Below are 18460 nucleotides of genomic sequence, written 5' to 3' on the forward strand. Positions count from 1 at the left end.
TTAATCTTGTTATTGGGGGTAGAGAACAGGGGTCCATTGGAGAGCAATCTGCAGGGTCTTTACTAGACCCGCTAAATCAACCACCGGTGGATAGATCTCAGAGCATCCATCCCTGATGTAGTGTAAACCTTCCCATTGTCACACACAACCTTATTCCCTTGAGCACAATCCAGCCCTACCCCACCCCCTACCCCCTACACTCCATTGGATACAGCCTCTCGATGACTCACCAAGATGGGGGCTTGTCTCTGCATCTCCCCAACAGGGGAGCAGAGAGCCTAAAGGGCCGCAGCAGACAAATGGAGCTCGGCAGGAATGGAAGAGACTTTCCTCCTCTTCTTAAAAGTCTCCTTAACCTCACCAATGAGAAGTTCCAGCACTGGGTGGCTTCAAACCACCAACCGTCCTATCAGCAGCTGAAGGCAGGTCCCAGGTCTATCAGACAGAAGGATACCACCCAGCTCACTTGCATGTGGCCTTTAGCGTGGATTCATTTTGGCTTATACACCCCTCACCCCCATCTGGGCTCCAGCGGTGCAATGGGTTAGCTCCTAGTACTTAGAGAGGAGCGATGCTGAGGTTGTGAGTTCAAGCATCAGCTTTCTTTAAGCAATGGCTTCTGCCATTCATCTTGCCCGGTGGAAAATACAATTCCGGCTCAGAAGACATCCGGGTTCTCTTCGTCTGCAGAGTGCAGGGCAGATTCCACAGATCTACAAGGCTCCATTCTCCACCCGCACCCTGTGTGAGGAGGCATCAAGCAGAGCCCAGAGCACTGCCCATCCTCTGATTCTTGAGCCCCTGACTTCCCCATCAACCTTTGCTCCCCAAACCACCTTCCTGCACTCCCTCTTGGCTGTGAGACTCAAACCCTGCCTGGCTTTCGATATCTTCATGTGGTTTTTGTCTGTCGGGTTGATGAGCATGTGGGTCCTGTGTGATTTCTGTGGATGCCTTGCATAGTTTTGTGTGCGTGTGTTTGATTTTTGCCGGCAAATTGTTTTTTGCTTCGTATTCTTTTGGAATGTGGTTTTTGTGCTTTCGTCTTGTGTGCTTTTTCTGTATGTTTCGTGTGTGGATTTGTTCTTTGTATGTTTTGTGTGGCTTTCCCTTATGTGCATATGTCTCTGTGTGCTGTGTGGGTTTGTGTGTGGGTCTGGTTTTTGTTAATGCCTGCATGGGCCTGTGCAGTGTGTGATTTTCTCTTTCTCTCTGTTTGTATCTTCATGTGTAAATTCACTGGAATGTTTAAAACGATCCACAGCTTTGCCAATTTTCACCAGGAATTTTTCTCAATCAACAAATACTCACTTGTTCCCTACCTAAGTGTTCACTCTTGGATGGCATCAAATTAACCTATGAAATTCTGACCTGAAACCTCACCTGCTTTTCAGGGATTCTTCCTTAGACTCAGAGGATCAAGAGCTGGAAAATTCACCTAATTCAGTTTAAAGGCAAAGCTTCACTGAGAGTTGAAATTCCAAGCTCCTATTTACAAAATGAGAAAAAGAACCAGGGGAAGCACTTCTTTTTGGTTCACAGAATAAAGCGTTTGTCATTTAAGGGTTTGTTTCCCATATTTTAAAACCACAAGGGGTCTTCGTAAACACCCAGTCTGACCTCCTGTCTAGCACGGGCTCGAAACCTGCCCCCGAAGAATTCCTTTTCAACTAGAACAGATCCATTTAAAAAAAACAGATCCAACTTTGGTTTGAAAATTTCCAGGAATGGAGAATCCACCAGGACTCTGGGTAAGATTTTCACTGGTTAATTACCTTCCCTGTCAGAAAGCACGCCTTATTTCCAATCTGAATGTGTGCTAGAACCTGATGAGAAAACCTTCCTTCTGTCGAACTCAGCAGAGATTTTCTCATTGACTTGAAATCACAATGTTTCATCTTGATCCCAGATTTTGGTATCAACAAAATGCATTGATTGTATTCTGACATGCAATGTGAAACAAACACCCCTAGTTGGGCAGAGGGATAGAAGTAGGTCAGCCACTGAACCACACTGCCTTTCATCAGTAGCTACCTGAGCAAGGTAGTAACCAGTGGCCAACAGGTGAAAGGCCCATCATCTATGCTTAGAATACGACAGAAGCTAGACCTCAGGAATGGAAGAGGCTAATGGTCAGTTTTGCCGAGATGGTTACTTCCAAAGACTGGTATACAGAGTGGGATGAAAGTTTTTTGCGTGAATATTTTATTTGCTGCAATAATTTCGTTGACCCAAAATGATTTTTTGGTTTTGTTTCAGCAAGAAGACTGACATCTTGGGTCAACCTGAGTGTCTATTACTGTTGTTATAACATTGGTTAGGCTAGCTAGCAAGGGGAAACAAGAATTTGCACCTGTCTATTTGTGGACATCGAGGTGCACAGTGGAAACATGCCCACATTCTGCTCCTAGTCAGTGGGAAGCTTTGATTTTGATATGGTCTCCAAAGCCCTTGCCAAGATCACGTAGAAGATGGGGGAGTCAGGGAAAAAGCGTCAATTTGTTAAAATTGCAAGTGAAGAATAAATTAAGGTGTTTTCATGTAAAGTGACTTTTCCCTGACTGGGAATTGAACCCAGGCCGTGGCGGTGAGAGCGCCAAATCCTAACCACTAGACCACCAGGGAGAGGATGAGGCTGTTGTTCTTCTCAGCTGTGCTGCACTTCCTTAGGCTATTTTCTGTCCAATCTCTGAAGCTGCTCCCTTGTCCATTCCCTGAGCGGCTAAGAGCAGAGCGGGCAGGAACCCCTGTGCTCAGGGTCACAACCTGAGCCCAACCCAAGCCACTGAAACAAACTCAAATGCTGTGTCAGCTTCCTCCACTAGGATCACAGAGCAACACAGAGAAAACCCAGGAGGAACAATCCTCCTCTGCCTTCATTGACCCCATTGCAACCCTCTCAGCAGCCGACCTGGGCCTTCTTATGGGAAGGACATTGAGCTGATAGGAACTTTGGCATAGAGAGCAAGGGAGGGAGTTTCCTCCCCCTCATTGTGACCTGATTGCATTCTGACTCCATGTAAGGGGGCTCTGAGCTTTGCCATCTTCTGAATTCTGTGTCCTCAACAAGCAGCCAAAGTGCTGAACCCCCTGGACCCTTCTGCTGGGAGCATGGGGATTGCACAAGAGCTGCAAGCCCTTTTTACCTCTCCTTCTCCTCCTCCGCTTCCCTGGACTTTCCCCACCAATGGTTTCATCAGACTCTGGAGGAATCTAAGTCCCTGCAGGGTTTCCCTCACCCACCTTGTAAGGCAAACAGTGATTCCCTTCTCTGACACTCCTAGGGCCACATTTTCTGTGAGGAGCTTCTCCCCAGGGGGTCTGATGTCCTGCAAAAATGCAAAATCACTTACTGTGGAATTCTCTCCCCAGAACATCTGAGACAATATTGACTTAAACAATTGACCACACAAGATCCAGTCCACACAAGAGATCCACTTCCTGGACACTACAGTGCTAATAAACGATGGTCACATAAACACCACCCTATACCGGAAACCTACTGACCGCTATTCCTACCTACATGCCTCCAGCTTTCACCCTGACCACACCACACGGTCCATCGTCTACAGCCAAGCTCTGCGATACAACCGCATTTGCTCCAACCCCTCAGACACAGACAAACACCTACAAGATCTCTATCAAGCATTCTTACAACTACAATACCCACCTGCGGAAGTGAAGAAACAGATTGATAGAGCCAGAAGAGTTCCCAGAAGTCACCTACTACAGGACAGGCCTAACAAAGAAAATAACAGAACGCCACTAGCCGTCACCTTCAGCCCCCAACTAAAACCCCTCCAACGCATTATTAAGGATCTACAACCTACCCTGAAGGATGACCCAACACTCTCACAAATCTTGGGAGACAGGCCAGTCCTTGCTTACAGACAGCCCCCCAACCTGAAGCAAATACTCACCAGCAACCACACACCACACAACAGAACCACTAACCCAGGAACCTATCCCTGCAACAAAGCCCGTTGCCAACTGTGTCCACATATCTATTCAGGGGACACCATCACAGGGCCTAATCACATCAGCCACAGTATCAGAGGCTCGTTCACCTGCACATCTACCAATGTGATATATGCCATCATGTGCCAGCAATGCCCCTCTGCCATGTACATTGGTCAAACTGGACAGTCTCTACGTAAAAGAATAAATGGACACAAATCAGATGTCAAGAATTATAACATTCATAAACCAGTCGGAGAACACTTCAATCTCTCTGGTCACTCGATTACAGACATGAAAGTTTTGATATTACAACAAAAAAACTTCAAATCCAGACTCCAGCGAGAGACTGTTGAATTGGAATTCATTTCCAAATTGGATACAATTAACTTAGGCTTGAATAGAGACTGGGAGTGGCTAAGTCATTATGCAAGGTAACCTATTTCCCCTTGTTTTTTCCTACCCCCCCCCCCAGACGTTCTTTTTAAACCCTGGATTTGTGCTGGAAATGGCCCACCTTGATTATCATGCACATTGTAAGGAGAGTGGTCACTTTAGATTAGCTATGGCCAGCAGGAGAGTGGGGTGGGGGGAGGTATTTTTTCATACTTTGTGTGTATAAAAGATCTTCTACACTTTCCACAGTATGCATCCGATAAAGTGAGCTGTGGCTCACGAAAGCTTATGCTCAAATAAATTGGTTAGTCTCTAAGGTGCCACAAGTCCTCCTTTTTTTTTTTAAAGTACCAAGGTTACTTAGGAGCAGAAACCCCCACAGACCTTCTGTGCAATGGGCACCTGCCCCGTACTGAGCAGGACTGAAACTCCTGCAGGGAGACTGCTGGGCCACATCCCTGCTGGGCCTGAGCAAGGCAGCAGGGTGAAAAGAGAACCTGGAGATGCTGGGGATCGAACCCAGGGCCTCATACATGCAAAGCATGCACTCTACCACTGAGCTACATCCCCAGATGGGGGGTGTTTGGGGTGGGTTACACTCAGAGCCCTCCTGTTTCCAGAGCCTCCAGGGGCCTAACGGCAGCATGGGGGACACATTCCCTGCTCTGAGGGCCAAACCCTCTGTCCCGGAGGTTGCTAGTTCTTAGGGGTCACTTTGCAGCAGGGCCAGTTTCTGTATATGGGGGAGAGAGAGGGCCTGCGCTGGACTCAGGGTGCAGAGATACACTCGGCCCTTTCCCCTGCATTGACTGGCTGGAGCTGCCACCCCCTGCTGAAAGGGAACGGCGCTGGGGGGCGCTGTGAGTCGCTCAACACCTTACCTTGGTGGAAGAAGTGTGGGGGGGGGCTCCAGGTGTTTCTCAGATCTGCTATTTCCACCTGCCTGTAAAGTCCAGCTTTCCCCAGCACATTCACTGCAGTGCACTCGGGTCACTGTTTCCATGGCTGACAGGAAAGAATCGCTCCCAGTTTCCCTTCTCTCTGCAGCACGATTAGCCTGTGTCGGTGGTTAATGAGGTGGATCGAGTTGTCGATGGTTATTCATTCCCCACCTGGACAATTCACACAGTCCCTTTCCTGCTCAAATCCCCAGCACCTCACTGATCCCGGTAGCAGGGGTTGGGTTTTCCCTGAGGCCCTGAGATTCTCAGCGTCCTTTTTTCCCTCCACCTGGAGTGAACTCAGCTTTTTCCCATCCCAGACTTTCCATGAAATAACAACAGCAGCATAAAGAAAGCGGGGAGGGAACATCTCCCGGCCAGGGCTGGAGGTGCCCAGGGCCCCCTGCTTCTCCATTGTTTCCATCGAAACGAGGAGGGTTCCTTGGAATTTGACATCCTGCTTTGCACAAGGGACAGAGAAAGATCTTGATGTTCCTGTGTCTGTGCAAAGAAAATTGTCCTTCTGTGTGACAGAGAGGCAGGAAATGGCTGTTTCTACCCAAGCGATCAGTGAGACCAGAAAGTGATGCTGTGCAAGTAACGATCTGGTCCTACACTGACTCTGCGGTTACTTAGAGGCAGCCACAACCAGCTCTGTGGTTGGGAACCTTACAGAGACGCTGCGGGTGATCATGAGCTCGAAGCACGTTCCCTTTCAACAGCTGCCATTGGAAGGCATCTGACAGTCACAAGGAACAACGATCTGTGTTAAAGGAAGGTGGCCATTTATTCGAGCCCCAATGTATATTGTGTGCACAAAGAGAGGATCGAATGTGTAACAGGTAGTTTGGTAAATCGTGGTTATTTTATTTTTGGAGCAGACTCCTGTCCACCTCCAGTAGAGTTCTCAGTCCCAATGGCAACTTACTTACCGAATGTAACACAAACTAGTCCATTCCTCCCAAGGGGATGGGGTTCTTGTTCTTCCACACAATGGAGACCAAAGACCTGCAAATGTGCCTTCATGTATCTTTGTTTCATTGACGAAAACATAAACTAGACACTCAGAGGAGTGGAACTGATTTCAGCTGAGGGACCTCTTTGCTTGGGTTTTATGCATTTGCACAGGAAAACACTGAGTGTTTCCATTCATCCCTGTTCAGTGGAACTCCCAAACATAATGGGGATGGATAGGCCCTTATTTTTGTTAAGGGAACAGGTTTGTAAGGGGGCACTTGGATTTGAACCAAGGACCACTTGAGCTGCAGTCAAATACTCAACCACTGAGCTACCCCCCCATAGCAATTGTATAGGGGAGTTAGTGATCTTAAGGACCTTGAAGGACAGGCCCTGCCTCAGAGAGCTCCTTTTCCATTCCCAGACCATGGGTGGTTTTAAAAATGGGGTCTGATTAAACTTTATCTATACATGTAGACCCCACAGCTTGCCCACCCACCGACACAGCTTCTCCCACTGACATACCTACCCTCTCTCGGGGAGGTGGATTAACTACACGGACGGGACAGCTCTCTCCCATCCCCTTAGAGCATCTTCATTAGTTATGAATAAGTAGGAAATAACCGACTGAATGGACAGCAACCAATTGATCAAACGTTGCTGAGCCTGCATTCAATATGGGTAACTGGTCATATCGGGCTGCATTAGGAGGAGCGTTGCCAGCAGATCGAGGGCAGTGATTATTCCCCTCTATTCGGCACTGGTGAGGCCACATCTGGAGCATTGCGCCCAGTTTTCAGGGCCCCCTCCCACTACAGAAGCAAACTGGAGAGAGTCCAGGGGAAGGCAACAAAAATGATTACGGGGCTGGGGCCCATGACTTACGAGGAGAGGCTGAGGGAACTGGGATTATTTAGTCTGCGGAAGAGAAGAATGAGGGGGGATTTGATAGCTGCTTTCAACTTCCTGAAAGGGGGTTCCAAAGAGGATGGATCTAGACTGTTCTCAGTGGTAGCAGATGACAGAACAAGGAGTGATGGTCTCAAGTTGCAGTGGGGGAGGTTTAGGTTGGATATTAGGAAACACTATTTCCCTAGGAGGGTGGTGAAACACTGGAATGGGTTACCTAGGGAGGTGAGGAATCTCCTTCCTTTGAGGTTTTTAAGGCCTGGCTTGACAAAGCCCTGGCTGGGATGATTTAGTTGGGGATTGGTCCTGCTTTGAGCAGGGGGTTGGACTAGACACCTCCTGAGGTCCCTTCCATCCCTGATCGAGGGTTAGAATAACATTTTCCAACCAACCATCAGTTGAGCTAAGTGCAAATCCCTGTCGTAATCCCCCTCTGTCCAGTAGCCCCAGGGCACGTTCCAAGCGTTGGATTCAAGACACTGAGTCAGCTTCCTGCAATGAGTTTCAGCTTTACCAGAGGTAATTTGTGAGGGCTCACCATTTAAGGACGTTCTTCTTTAATTTCCACCTATTCAATCCAAATGAGTTTGAAATTACCCATGGCAACATTCTTTCACGTACTTTCGTGAACTGAGAACAGTTAGGAAATCTTGTACTGAGAGACCAGTCAGTGGGGAACAGAGCGATAGTCATTTGTTATCCAGTTGCATTAAGAACCACAGGTCTCTGGATGGGGGTAGAGCACCGTGGGGATGGGGGTGTCACAGACAATTTGGAGGGAGGGGGCGGAGTAGAGGGTGGAAGAGGTTGAATTAGGGTACATTTTCCCTTGGTCCCGAAAGGGGCAGCATGACATGCCCAATTAAAAGGGGGTGTCACGCCTGAAGAATTTACAATATCCACCAAAATAACAGGAACAAGAAGACAAACACAGAACACAATGTGTTGTTGCGACAGGGGACCCAGGGCGTTCTGGGTTTTCTTCCACTGGCCCCAGCTTGCCCCTAAAGTGTCTGAAAAACAAAATAAACATTCCCCAGCCCCTGGGTGGGGACAGATGATTGCTTAAAAATGCCCCTTTCTTTTCACAATTTTTTTGGCTGAGTGCAGGAAAACGGAAGAATTACCTTTATATTTTGTTTGTTTGTTTTGTACAAAGGATACTTGCTGCATAGCTAGGCAGAGGAGGCCTGTCTATGTAAACACGGCCTGTTCCTGAAGTCTTTGCCCCAGCTCATCACTAGATGTGAGGGGGGAGGTCATTCAGACCCTCCTTACACTTGGTATTTAAAAACTCCTTATTGTCCCTACCTCTGCTGGCCTTAGATTTCTCCTCCTGTCCCTTCTTCGGCAGCTCAGATGAGGTGGCCAAGTGGTTAAAGTGGTGGGCTGCTAATCATTGTGCTTTGCATGCATGGGTTTGAATCCGGTCCTCATCGTGTGCATTTTCTCTTCTCCCCTCCTTCACAAACAACCATCTCCCCTTTGGTACAAGCCACATTGCTTCCTGCAAACAAAAACCTTCTCAGGAACTCAGCCCTCCCTTGCTTTCAAAAAAACATGTCGAAATCCCAGATTTCTCAAAGAGTTCTTTGTTTCTTAATTTTTATCTCAAAAGCTAACAGCCTCATAATCTCCCCCAAACACCCTGGGACCTGCCCAAATAATTAAAGTGCCCCTGTTCTCAGCAAGGCCACGACAGTGACCCACAGCTAGAGTGTCTAGGCCAAGCTGTTCTGAAGGAGGCAACTCAAAGATTTTCTCTCTGCTTCCCTTGGCAAGGTCTGACTGGGAAAACAAAATCCCCCACATGAAAAATTTTCTGTTGAGTAACCAATACTTGTCTGTTTGGGGACTTTGATTTGGATGGATTATTATTATTCTCTTCTGATCTCTGAATTATTTCAGTTCAGTCTTTGTCCTCCAGATGTGTTGCCAGGTGTTGAATTGCCGGGGAGAGAGGCCAAGTCATGACGTCTCTTCCCCTCTTCCAACTTGCTAGGAAGTTCCTCTGCTACGTTGTGAGTCAAGCAGTGTCCATTGTCTCCGGGCTGTCTCGGAGGAGTCCGCATTGTACACGGTTCCTGGGAGAGTCCTTGGGAGCGTGGATACCTTTACTGGGCCAGGAGCGAGTCTGGCTCCTCCAGCGTCACACCGGAAAGGCTGGGGGTGGCCATTTCCCAGCCTCATCACATATTTCAGTGACGCACCCAGAGCAAAACTCCACCACTTCCCAGACACGGCTAGCACACACCATCCACCCAGGTATTAGCCTTCAACAGATCACGACTTTTACAATGATAGCTCGCCAGGCCGACTCTGTACAAATCCTACCTTAATTCTATGAGAGTGGTGACTATGGGGCTTCCAGGGTGCTGCTTTGAGCACAGCCTGCCACCCCTGGGCTGACACTGCAATGGAGACGTCCCCGTAGAGTCCCTCTCTCCCGGGACAAAGATGGCAGCAGGGCTGGCCTGGGTCACCTGACGTGGGCTCCTGGAGCTCAAGCCGTGGGGCTGAAAAGTGGGGTGCAGATATCGGTGTTCATGCTGAAGTCTGGGTTCGGAAACCCTCCCCACTCGTGGGGCCTCAGAGGTTGGGCTCAAGCCCATCTGTCTCCACTGCCATTTTATAGCCCTGCAGCCCCAGCCCCAGAAGCCTGAGTCAGCTGCCCCGGGCTCTGAGACAGGTGCCCTGGGTGTTTTAATCGCTGTGCAGACATAACGTTAGGATACGTCTACAGTGCAATGAATCACCCACGGCTGGCCCGTGTCACCTTAATCCAGGACAGCGGCTTGGGCTGTAAAGTTGCAGTGTACGTGTCTCGGCTCAGGCTCAGGACCCTGCTCTAGGAGCCCAGAAGGTTGGGCGGGAGTTTGGCAAGTGAAAAAGGTAAAACCGCAGTGAAGTATTCCCCTGGACTCAATGACATGTCTCCATTTCTCTGTCTGCTTTGGGGCAGGGACAAAAACAGGTCCCGCTGCATTCGTTATTTCAAAGGGAGGTTTAGGATTTTCATTCTCAGACACGGTGCACAAAGCAGGACTCCACCCTCGGCGTAAACTGAATGAGCCGCCCACAGATTCTGGCAGCCCCAATGAGCCGCTTGGTGGGAGAGCTCGGACCTGCCCCTGTCCCGGAGGGAGGGGGTCATCTGCGAGGGGACTGCACCACTGACCTATCAGCCCTTCACACCCAAACTTTCAGTCACTCTATTATCAGTGCCTGTGAGTGTAATTTAAACAAGAAGAACGGCTACACTGGGCTAGACCAAAGGTCCGTCTAACTCTGTTATTTGTCTTCTGACAGCAGCCAGTACCAGGTGCCTCAAAAGCCACTACTGGGAGTTGAACCCAGGATCTCCTGTTTACGAGACAGGTGCTTTAAACCAGCTCATCCATGGTGCCTGCCTCTGGCTAACACATGGTGTCTGCCCACACCCGACTCCCTGCCAACCCGCACTGGGCCCTGACAAGCCTTTCTTGTGTTTCGATTCTGTAAAGCAGAGAAGCAGGTGAAGTTTTACTCCCAAGGTGTGTGTGTGATTCTTTGGACAGGTCTATCCTACAAAATTAAGTCAGTGTAAAGACATTACTTTGGGGTGTAAAACATTTATCTTCCCTGAGCAATGCAGTTATATCAACCTAATCCCGGTGTAGATAGCACTGGCTTAACAGGAGGACTTCTTCCCACCCCACTCTGCCTCTTCAGCTGAGGCCTGCTGGTCCACCTTTCACTCGCTCCTCTCTCCCCGAGGCCTCCTTGTCTGCCGCTCATTCCTCTCCCCCCCCACCCCAAGGTCTGCCCGCCACCCACACCTCTCTGACCCCTCCCCTGAGACCCACCACGGCCGCCACTCCCACCTCTCAGCCCCACCCATGAGACCCACCCAGCCTGCCACCCATGCCTCTCTGTCCCCTCCCCGACCTCCCCTGCCCTGCCCACCACTCGCACCTCTGTGCCCCTCCCCTGAGGCCCCTGCCCTTTCTGCTGCTCGAACCTCTCTGCCCCTCCCCTGAGACCCACCCTGCCCACCTCTTCCTTCATGCCGCTGTTGTTATTCCATGACACATTAAAGATGGAATGAAAAGCTGAGTTTGCTCCAGGGTGAGGAAAGGAAGGAGACACCAACCCCCCTGGCAAAGCTCTGTGCCCCACAGAAAACCTGCCCCCTGCTATTACAGTCACTGATGTACTGGGGATATGACGGGAAAGGGACTGTCTGAATTATCGAGGCAGGAATTTTACAACAATCTACAGCAACGTCATTGGCCACAGACCCACTCTCCTCATGCTCCAGCCAGAAGGGAAACCAGCAGGAATTCTTGTTCAGCCCTGGGCACACTTACACAACCGCCCAGCAGTGAGTGTGTTGTGGACGCTGGTCTGAGGAAACAATTGGAAACGATCACTCAGTGAGAACAGAACTAGAGTGTCGTGAGAGCGCTGTATAAAGCAAGTAGTTGTGGCTGAGTGCTTAAGGTGGTGGACTCGAAATCCCTTGGGGGGCGGCGGGCTCTCCCTGTGCAGGTTTGAATCCTGCCAACTACGGAGGAAGTTGTGGCTCTTTAGTTTCAGTGCCTGAGCATCCTTGGCCCCAGTGGGAGCCAGGCTACGTCTACACGACAGAGTTATGCTGCTTTAGTTAAAGCGTTTTAATTAAGCCGCTGTTGCATGTCCACACTAGGCTGCTTGTGTCACCGGAGCGCATCCAGGCTAGCAGCTCTTGGTTCGCCCCAGAGAGCAGTGCATTGTGGGTCGCTATCCCACTGTGCAACTGGCCGCAGGGTGCTGTGAGAAGGGCTTGCAATGCCTCGTGGGCTGGTACAAAGCATGGATTCTCTGATGCTTTATAAAGGCTGACTGGTCATATACGTTTTTCCCACACTCAGTGCATGTATTTTTTGTCTTTCCCCTGAGGATTTCCTGCTGTCTTGTGCTTTCCTTGAGGTCCTTCTGAGTTCCCCGACAGGAAATTAATTTACCCACTTTATCCCCTGGCTGATTTCCCTGCTCTCTCTCTGGTCTGTGCTGAACCTCACAGGATTTTCATGGAGCAGGTCCTCAAGGAATCAATTCCGAAGCACTTAGAGGAGAGGAAAGTGATCAGGAACAGTCAGCATGGATTCACCAAGGGCAAGTCATGCCTGACTAATCTAATTGCCTTCTATGACGAGATAACTGGCTCTGTGGATGAGGGGAAAGCAGTGGATGTGTTGTTCCTTGACTTTAGCAAAGCTTTTGACATGGTCTCCCACAGTATTCTTGCCAGCAAGTTAAAGAAGTATGAGCTGGATGAATGGATGATAAGGTGGATAGAAAGCTGGCTAGATTGTCGGGCTCAACGAGTAGTGATCAATGGCTCCATGTCTAGTTGGCAGCCAATATCAAGAGGAGTGCCCCAAGGGTCAGTCCTAGGGCCGGTTTTGTTCAATATCTTCATTAATGATCTGGAGGATGGTGTGGATTGCAGCCTCAGCAAGTTTGCAGATGACACTAAACTGGGAGGAGAGGTAGATAGGCTGGAGGGTAGGGAGAGGATACAGAGGGCCCTAGACAAATGAGAGGATTGGGCCAAAAGAAATCTGAGGAGGTTCAACAAGGACAAGTGCAGAGTCCTGCACTTAGGACGGAAGAATCCCAGGCACCGCTACAGACTAGAGACCGAATGGCTCTGCAGCAGTTCTGCAGAAAAGCGCCTAGGGGTTACAGTGGATGAGAACCTCGATATGAGTCAACAGTGTGCCCTTGTTGCCAAGAAGGCCAATGGCATTTTGGGATGTATATGTAGGGGCATTGCCAGCAGATTGAGGGACGTGATCGTTCCCCTCTATTTGACACTGGTGAGGCCTCATCTGGAGTACTGTGTCCAGTTTTGGGCTCCACACTACAAGAAGGATGTGGAAAAATTGGAAAGCGTCAGGCAGATTGCAACAAAAATGATTAGGGGACTGGAGCACATGACTTATGAGGAGAGGCTGAGGGAGCAGGAAATGGAACCTGGGTCTCCTAAGTCCTAGGCTAGTGTGGGGATACCTGCTGGAGCATCCTCCCTTTCCACAGTCTTCCTCCAACATCTGCATCATATTTCCCACTTATGCTAAGCAACTATCTTCGGGGCTTATCTGGTTCTAAGAAAAACAACCTCTCTGTGCCTGTGATGGGCTGTACCTGGGCTTTAAGGCTCTTTACAACAGGCCCTGTGGTCCTACTACACCCTGCCCCAGGAAAAGAGCCCCCAATCTGGGTCTGTCTAGAGAGGCCTCATGAAAGCAGCCAATCCGAGCCCATCAGGCTCGGCTAAAAGGAGCTGAATGAGGAGAGGCTGAGGGAACTGGGAATGTTTAGTCTACGGAAGAGAAGAATGAGGAGGGATTTGATAGCTGCTTTCAACTACCTGAGAGGTGGTTCCAGAGAGGATGGTTCTAGACTATTCTCAGTGGTAGAAGAGGACAGGACAAGGAGTAATGGTCTCAAGTTGCAGTGGGAGAGGTTTAGGTTGGATATTAGGAAAAACTTTTTCACTAGGAGGGTGGTGAAACACTGGAATGCGTTACCTAGGGAGGTGGTAGAATCTCCTTCCTTGGAAGTTTTTAAGGTCAGGCTTGACAAAGCCCTGGCTGGGATGATTTGATTGGGGATTGGTCCTGCTTTGAGCAGGGGGTTGGACTAGATGACTTCCTGAGGTCCCTTCCAACCCTGATATTCTATGATTCTATGATTCTAACTGGGATTATTTAGTCTACGGAAGAGAAGAATGAGGGGGGATTTGATAGCTGCTTTCAACTACCTGAAAGGGGGTTTCAGAGAGGATGGATCTAGACTGTTCTCAGTGGTGGCGGATGACAGAACGAGGAGTAATGGTCTCAAGTTGAAGTGGGGGAGGTTTAGGTTGGATATTAGGAAAAACTTTTTCACTAGGAGGGTGGCGAAACACTGGAATGGGTTACCTAGGGAGGTGGTGGAATCTCCTTTCTTTGAGGTTTTTAAGGTCAGGCTTGACATAGCCCTGGCTGGGATGATTTAGTTGGGGATTGGTCCTGCTTTGAGCAGAGGGTTGGACTAGATGACCTCCTGAGGTCCCTTCCAACGCTGATCTTCTATGATTCTATGATTATCTGTTCTGTTCATTCCCTCTGGGGAATTGGCATTGGTTACTGTTGGAAGACGGGATACTGGGCTAGATGGACCTTTGGTCTGACCCAGTGTGGACGTTCTTATGTACTAGGGAATCTAGTGAGTCCACCGTAATGGGAAAGAGTATGAAAGTCCCTGGGTGTGGAGAACACTGGGAAATTAGAAGCTACAATTCAGGAGCAACAGACTCTAATTAGTCTGGAAAAGCAGAATGTGAAACATAAGAATCAGGTCATGTGACTTCAGGAATGATGGAGCCCAAAATCCAAGGAGTCTGCAGAAGAGAGAGATTGTGGCTATTATACATGGGAATGGGGGAGCAACACCCTCCACGTTTCAGGAAGTTCCACTACCAACCTGGGCCATTTTCCCATGCTGGGGTGCAATCCAGACCAGTGAGGAGTTGTGTCATCTGTAATCCTGGGTGAGATTCAATGTTCTGCTGCTGGAGCTCCCTTGTCTGGATTCCCCCAGCCAGCATTCAAGGACGCCCCGAGTGTCTGTGTGATCAGTAACCCTGGACCAGCAGCCCTGACTTCAGCAGCCTGCTTCTTACACCCCAAGCACATCCTCGTTTGGGTGGAGAAGGCTCAGGGTTTGAGAGAAGGCCAGGGGTAGGAAGCTTCTGTTCGTTATGCTGGACCTAACCCCCCCAGTTTTACTTGTGCAAACAGGAGATATTGGACCCTGTGCGGTACTGCCCCTGTGCTCTCTTCCCACAGTGTTCTGCAGCCGGGGAGGGTCTCTGGTCGTGTGTGTGTCACTGGCACGCTGGGGTGATGCTGGAACAGGGCAGAGCAGAGGTGGCATTGCAGGGGTGGGGTGAACCTCATCTCTTCATTTCCCCCTCCAAGAACCGAGGGGACGGGAACCCTTACCCAGCGAGGTCACAGTCTCATAGGTCTCCTGCATGACGTCTCTGTAGAGGGCTCTCTGAGCGGGGTCCACCAGAGCCCCCTCTTCCCTGGTGAAATACACAGCCAACTCCTCGAAGGTCACCGGCCCCTTCACTTAGGACCTGCTGCCCCACTCACAGCCCCACTATTCGTGGGGGAGAGGAGCCAATCAAACGGAAACTCTGGGTGGATCGCAGTCAACAAAGTCCCACCCCCACCCCGCTCAGAGCATCCAGGAAACACCAGGGTGAGGGACGAAGAGAGAGCCCCTCCTCTCTCCCAGCAGATCCATCACACACCTGCTGGCCACAGCCTGATACAGGAGATGGAGCCACGAGCAGGGTCTAGGGAGAGATCTCTTGTAGGAAGCCCAACACCCTCCTCCTTGTGAGGAGCTGGATCTGAAGGGAGGGGAATCTCCCCTAAGCCTGATGGGTGGGTACCCCCTTCATATCTCACTGGTTAGTCGGGTCAGGCTCCAGCACTGGGAGTCTGGTCAGTTTTCCTAGCCCCATGTTGGTGGGTTATTTTCTGTTCCACAAATTAGAGCATTTCCACCTCCGAACCTCATGGCTCTGTTCCTCGAATCTAGGCCACTTATTAAACAACTCCCAGCAGGTCTGCCACCCCCTGGCCTCCTCCCTTTCTCCACCCTGTGCATTTCCTGCCCCGCTCCAACCTCCAAACCAGACAGTGCAAACCTTCCCCTCTCCGGCGTATTTGCTGTCCCTCTCCTCCTGCAGGACCACACCAGCAACCCCCCGATAATCTCTACATGACCTGGATCCTCTGCAGCCATTTCTCTCCCCTGTCCCATGGGAGGACGGGATGAACTGGAGCGAAACATGGACGTCGTTCTGCAGCCTGGCAGGGCGAGAAGGGCCGTTGTGGAGGTTTCAGACCAGGATTCAGTTCATTTCACATTACGCTTCCCCCAGACCCTTTCCCCACAGACAGACATCCTACAGTCTGCCGTGCTGGGAAAATGCTTGATATTCTCTTCATTACAGCAGAGACCTGGCCCCTCCTGCCAGGCTAAGCCCACAGACACATTTCTAAGCCTCCCTTCTCCCTCCCCACCACTCCTCAACAAAGTCTCTGAACACAATGCTGTAAAAGAGCAGAACCAAAAGAGTCCCTTTCGAGGATTCCCTCGGACACTGACCCCAGGGCAGCCACACCCCAGCAGGAGGGATGTGGGGTCAGGAACTGGCTTTTCCTCTCTCTGATCCTCGTCTTGTTCCACATGAAAGTGATATTAACTAGGGTGCAGCGTTACCTCTGTCTGGGCAGATTAGCGATCTGGAAATCTCTCTTGAAACTCTTCTCTCCCACGGCCCCTTTCAGTCTCTGTCTCCTATCTCCTTTGCCCTGTCCCCTCTCCCTGCCCATCTGGTAGGAAAATCCCATTCCTGGGTTGGTTGCTCCCCCATGGCTGGATTTGATCCTGCAATTGCTAATGGGACGAGAAATGACTGGGGGAGGAGGGGCTGTTTGTGTAGAGTCATTTTAAGGCCAGACCCCAGCATTTTCCCTTCATTTCTTTCAGTTACCTGGAATCTCTGGCTGAGAATTTAGTATTAGCAAGGCCCAGGGCTGCCCCAGGGGGCCAGAACCAGCTGGAGAAAGTCCTCACCTGGGCTCAGCAGAGAAGAAGCTTTAATTAAGGTCACTTCCCAGCACAGAAGCCCTGGTGGGGGAGCAGCAGCTGCTCAGCCTGCTCTCCCAGATCTCAATGGAGGCTGCAGGGTCTGACCAGGAAGCTGAACCCCAATATCCTGAGCAGAGAGGGACAGAGCCTTTGAGCAGCCTTCCCTCCCTTAGCTCTCTGGGGAGAGCAGCTAATGAGAGCCGCTCCTCACAGGGAGAATTGCTAATCTCATTTGCCCAACTGTTCTTCTGGAGTCCCTCCTTGTCTTTCCATGCAGTGACTGGAGTCACGATGGTCTCAATGAAACCAGATTTCAGAAAGAATGAGTCCAGAACGCTGTGGAAGAGACCATTGTGTGGCAGTGCTAACCCCCTTCCCACCTCCCTCACCCCCCCAGATCTAGGACAAGGACTGGGCGTCATGAATTTTCCCAATGGAACCAGAATTTCCTGCAGTTTTCAAGGGGGGAGAAAATCAAAACCTGTGATTTCACCTCACAGTGTTTGAGAAGTGGATAGAAAGTTATCACGGTGACTGGGCGTGGCCGGGGAATGCCGCCGGGCAGTGCTTGGAGCCAGGGTTCTGGCACAAGGTGATCAGAGATAAGTGGCATGGTTAGTAGCAGCCCCCAGAGCCTCCATCCAGGGCCCCCAGTAGCCAGAGCCCAGACCCCCCCAGCCAGGGTCCCACCAGATATTCCCTGGGACCCAGCCCCCAGAGTCCCTGGCCAGGGACCCCAGATACCCCTCAGAGCCCCACTGGCCAACAGAACCCCCCACCAGACTGTTACTGCCAGGTTGGGAATCCCAAAATTCCCCCCACCAAGAGCCCCCAGCAGCCAGGAACCACCCCAAGGGGGCCCCCCTCTGGGAATTCAGTCCCCCACTGCCTGCCTCGGACCCCTGCCTGCCCTCCAGCAGGATCTGCAAGGCCATTTGCCTGGGACCCCCCCACCCCCGGCTGGACCACCTGATGCTTTACAGCAGGACCCCTCACACTGCTTGCCTGGCATCCCTTGACCTCGCGCCGGGGATCCCCCCCGCACAGCTCTGTGCACCGGGCATGGCAATGATCCCAGGAGCCAGCTGGGCAATCCCACACAGAGCCCCTGGCACAGCACCAGGTACCATCTAATCCCCTGCCCCACCTCCCCAAGAGACCCCCACCCCCACTGGTCTGCAGCCAACAGGCCCACCGCAATACTCACCCCCAGGACCCATAGCCTCAGGGCTGGGCACATCACAACCACCCCCTGAAACCCCACACCCTCCAGAACCCACCAACCTGACTAGGGTCCCCCCTGCCCAGCCACCCAGAGGCCTCCCCCTACCACAATGCCCCTTCAGCTCCCGCTGCAATCTCCCCACACAGACATCCCCCACCCCCAGCAACAGTGTTCCCTCACAGTGTCTAATAAGTGGATAGAAAGTTATCACCACCCCTTGACGGCCAGTCACACAAGCAGAGCCCGGGGGGATGCTTATTTAACAGGAGAATGGACGGCCTGGAGGGGCCAAAATAGGTAAGAAATTTCCATGCCCTGTCATCAGCAAATAATGGCCACCATGGATCCACCCCAGAGGTGGCTGCATCTTAGCACTGCGGGAAGCAACCCC

At 50.9% G+C, this 18460-nt stretch overlaps 1 protein-coding gene and 3 non-coding genes across 4 annotated transcripts in view; all 4 read right to left on the reverse strand.

Moving 5' to 3' along the window:
* The window catches only part of LOC141978795 (uncharacterized), a 203698-nt gene that overhangs the window by 32416 nt on the left and 152822 nt on the right, over positions 1–18460 (reverse strand). The gene's annotated exons all lie outside the window — the stretch shown is intronic.
* On the reverse strand, positions 2554–2625 carry TRNAE-CUC (transfer RNA glutamic acid (anticodon CUC)). The gene has a single exon. It is a non-coding gene; the product is annotated as a tRNA-Glu (tRNA).
* On the reverse strand, positions 4852–4923 carry TRNAA-UGC (transfer RNA alanine (anticodon UGC)). The gene has a single exon. It is a non-coding gene; the product is annotated as a tRNA-Ala (tRNA).
* On the reverse strand, positions 6521–6592 carry TRNAC-GCA (transfer RNA cysteine (anticodon GCA)). The gene has a single exon. It is a non-coding gene; the product is annotated as a tRNA-Cys (tRNA).

Source organism: Natator depressus, chromosome 28 (assembly GCF_965152275.1).
Source record: "Natator depressus isolate rNatDep1 chromosome 28, rNatDep2.hap1, whole genome shotgun sequence".
In the NCBI taxonomy this organism is placed as follows: domain Eukaryota; kingdom Metazoa; phylum Chordata; order Testudines; family Cheloniidae; genus Natator; species Natator depressus.